The sequence below is a fragment of the Helianthus annuus genome, chromosome 10 (assembly GCF_002127325.2).
Source record: "Helianthus annuus cultivar XRQ/B chromosome 10, HanXRQr2.0-SUNRISE, whole genome shotgun sequence".
Lineage (NCBI taxonomy): Eukaryota > Viridiplantae > Streptophyta > Magnoliopsida > Asterales > Asteraceae > Helianthus > Helianthus annuus.
In genome coordinates this window covers 175852561-175856764 of record NC_035442.2, presented here as the reverse complement: position 1 = coordinate 175856764, position 4204 = coordinate 175852561, and the positions used below count along the sequence as shown (strand labels likewise).

At 37.1% G+C, this 4204-nt stretch overlaps 1 non-coding gene across 1 annotated transcript; it reads left to right on the top strand.

Moving 5' to 3' along the window:
* The first annotated feature begins 3794 nt into the window (after positions 1 to 3794).
* On the top strand, positions 3795 to 3876 carry TRNAS-AGA. The gene has a single exon. It is a non-coding gene; the product is annotated as a tRNA-Ser (tRNA).
* The last annotated feature ends 328 nt before the right edge of the window (positions 3877 to 4204 follow it).

Below are 4204 nucleotides of genomic sequence, written 5' to 3'. Positions count from 1 at the left end.
CATGAACCATAGAACCAGAGTCAAACCACCAAGAATTAGCAGGAACACTTAAATTATAGGACTCAAGTATCATAAAATAATCGTTACCTTTCTTAGCCAGCCACTCCTTAAAGTCAGGGCATTCCTTCTGCATGTGTCCTGTCTTTTTACAGAACTTGCAGCGGATATTGCCTAAGGAGTTCTTAGAGCTGGAAGGTGCACTTGTATTAGGGTTAGGATTAGACTTATGGACTTTAGAAGCATCCTTCCTCTGATAATTGTGCTTCCTTTTCTTAGGATTTGAGGTAGTGAAATTGGCAACATCAGTATGGCGATCCATCCTCATACACTCCTCCTCCTGTACGCACATGGCGACCAGCTCACTCATCGTCCATTTTTCCTTCTGAGTGTTGTAGTTGATCTTGAATGCTTCAAAAGAAGAAGGAAGCGAAGTAATGATGAAATGAACAAGGAAACCATCACTGATTTCCATTTCCAGCCCCTTCAGCTTATTGGCCATGTCATTCATCATCATGATGTGCTCGCGAATGCCGCTCCTCCCATCATACTTAGTTGTCACCAGCTTGAGAATAAGAGTACTAGCGTGCGCCTTAGACGTCCCTTTGAACTGAGCCTCCACATGTTCCAAGTAGGTCTTAGCATCTTCAGAATCAGGAATAGCTCCCCTGATTGCATTGCTTATGGATTGCTTCATAAACATAAGAGACATGCGGTTACACCTAGTCCACTTTTCATGAGTTAACTGCTCAGCAGCAGTACTTTGAGTGGTAAGGTCCGCTGGCTTTTTCTCTCTTAGAGCATAATCAAAATCAAGCAATCCGAGAGTAAGCATGAGAGCATCCTTCCATGCAGCAAAGTTATCACCAGTCAAAGGTGGAATCCCGCAGTTGGGTGCTGATAGTGGAAATAAGATGAGCAAGTTATGATACTAAGGAAGAAAACTAATGTGATCTATGGGCACGTTAAACTAAGGCAGGCAAAATAATGACCATTTTACATAATGAAGCTGTGATAATGTCTATTACTAACATCAAAATAATAGACTTAACTAAAAAATTCTACTTAAACGAAAACAAAACAGCTTTGGCCAGAAGTGTAATCATTTAAGCATATGTGCAAAGTGGTTGTAACAAATCAGCTTTGGCCAGAAATTGAAACAATCACTTTAGTTATGCACTTGCTAAGTATGCCATCTATGAAAGAATTAAATCAGCTTTGGCCAGATATTAAAACATTCATGCTTATGATGCACACATAGCATAGCTTTCGTAATACTTGAATGATAAGTAGATGTATCAAGTCAGCTTTGGCCAGAAATGATATATCAAAAGCTCATTCAAGTTAAGCTATTCTGGTTTTGTAAAACATTACATTATCTGATTCTGATTAATTAACTAAGTAAATTACAAAACCATTTATTTAATAGCAAACTACCCGTTAGCGCGGATCGAACTAAGTAAAAAAATTTTCGTCATGGTTGCGAGTCACATTTAAACAGCTTAAATAATGAGATTGCGAGTCGCAACCACGATCTCGACTAATGATGTTATGGTTGCGAGTCGCAACTACGGTCTCGACTAATCACGTTATGGTTGCGAGTCGCAACTACGGTTTCGACTAATCACGTTATGGTTGCGAGTCGCAACTACGGTTGCGAGTAGCAACCTCATGGTTGCGAGTAGCAACCTCATGGTTGCGAGTGATGACGTTATGGTTGCGAGTAGCAACCTCGTGATTGCGACTAATGACGTTATGGTTGCGAGTAGCAACCTCGTGATTGCGACTAATGACGTTATGGTTGCGAGTAGCAACCTCGTGATTGCGACTAATGACGTTATGGTTGCGAGTAGCAACCTCGTGATTGCGAGTCGCAACCTCATGGTTGCGAGTAGCAACCTCGTTAACAGCTGTAATTGTGATATCATAACCGAAAATTCGAAATCTAAGGGATTAAGAGATATCCTTTCCTGTTTAAGCTGATCTAATTTTGTCAACAGATTTCGAAATTTCAATCTCTTTATCTTTTAACAGTTTTCTAAAAAATTTAGAGGACAAAATTAGATCAAAATCAGGAAAAACACTTAATAATCCAAATCATATTCCAAAACATAACAGAATATTCGAATTTTCACATGAACATGATGAACCCTAATCATAAAAAATAAAATTCTGGAACCCGAAACCTGAATTTTAATAATTTTACTAAACAGATTTCGGCTAAAATTATAATCCAGTTAATTCGGTGAACAAAACAATTAATCTTTTCATCGAAAATCATGATTTCGAGTCGATTCTTATGACTCGAAACCGGCTGTTAAGGTCATTCGGTTTTTAAAGAAAAATTCCGTTTTCCAAGTTTCAATCCCAGAATTATGGATACGAAAACAGAACTGACTAATCAACATATGCTCTGATACCACATGTTGTTTCAGTTCTGTTTAAGCATGAAGGAAAACATATGAATCATACCTGTCACCGCAGATAGTGCAGAGGAGAATCCTGTGAGAGAGTTCGACATGCCTGTCATCTTGATTCGGTTCCTCCTTAGGGTGCTGACTGATGATGGTGACTTAGAAACCGAAAAGGGTATCGGTTATGGAGAGGAGGTTTCGTGATGATGTTATGGCTTATGGGGTGTGAATTGTGAAACTGAGTAACCCTTAAACCTCCACCTTATTCTCCTTATATAAGCACCCAGGAGGAAACCTAATTAGTTACTAAGGGTAATATGGTCCATCAACAATTACCAACTAATTATTTAATAGGTTCTAATATATTTTGATCTCTATAATGTAAATGATTAAGATGGCTATAGATTAAATATTAAACATAACAATATTTAATCTTACAGAACACTAATGATGATTTACACTATTTGTAGTTTTGTACCAACTATCTCTAAAGTACTTGATTCAAGTTTCTTTCAACTATATGCAACACCAATAAAAGATTTTAAGAACAAGTAAAATACAAGCAAAAAGATATAAAGTTGTGTTGTATGCTGTATGGCATTGATCATAATTAGTGGTGGAAAACAAGATTCAAAATCGAATCTAAAAAGCTTAGAAAGTAATTTTTTTTTTGGTTAAATAATCATCCGTTCACATTGATCAATCCACACGAAAAATGACAATTACAAAGCAATGGCAGGTAGTCGGGCAACAAGTTGCGCGGCCACCCCTTTTTGAATAGAAAAACCAATTCTACTAAATACAAAGTTTGAAACCTTTAGCGACGAAGAATTACTAATAACGACTTTTTGAACCCGATTCAAAAGGTATTAGAAGTTGAGAACGCATAATCAGTATGAAATTTTCAGAATTTACTCGGTTGTAAATAAGTGACAAAATATAAAATGCATTTGTTATAAGACACAAGAATTGTACAATAAGATGTATGCCGGATACAAACATTAAGTTTAAAGCGGTTGATACAATCGTCATAATTAGTTATACCTATAGTTTCTAGAGTTAGAATAGTCGTAACTCATCTGTAATTAGCTCGTTAAAAACTCTATTAAAATTTATTTAGCTCCGGCTAGTTGATTCTTTATGAATTTTCGAGTCGAATTTGAGTTAAACATGGCCCGCTTTAATAAATTCCCATCCTTGCCCTCTTCTTATATGTAAATCCTTTTCATTTGAGTTTGTTAGCTTGCTTTAAAAACTCTTACTAAATCATCAAACTAGATACCAGTATAAAAATATGTAAATAGCTGAATACATGCATAAACACAGCACTGTGTCACTGTATAATACTTCTAGTAATTAAGTATGGTAAAAAAAGCATAACAAGTGGACGTGCCGGAGTGGTTATCGGGCATGACTAGAAATCATGTGGGCTCTGCCCGCGCAGGTTCGAATCCTGCCGTCCACGCTTTTTTTTAATAATACTATTTACGTTGTTTGAGACTAATTCTTTTTGCGCGTTCGGTTTGAATCTTGTGGTGTTTTTGCTTGTTGGGAAAGCGTCAGCTTTGACAATGAATGTCGCGCGTGTGGTTAAATATTGGTTGTTGATTGCGTTTTCATGGTCCGTGATTAAGGATACGGTTACACCAATTAAACTGTTTGGTTACGAGATTGCTTTCTTGGGTGTATCTTATTTAATCATGCAAAGTTGCAAGCACTTAAGGCTTGAGAAGCTGAAAGTAAGCCTGCTGAAGAGGCTGGTAATATTGGTTGTTGATTGCGCTTTCATGGTC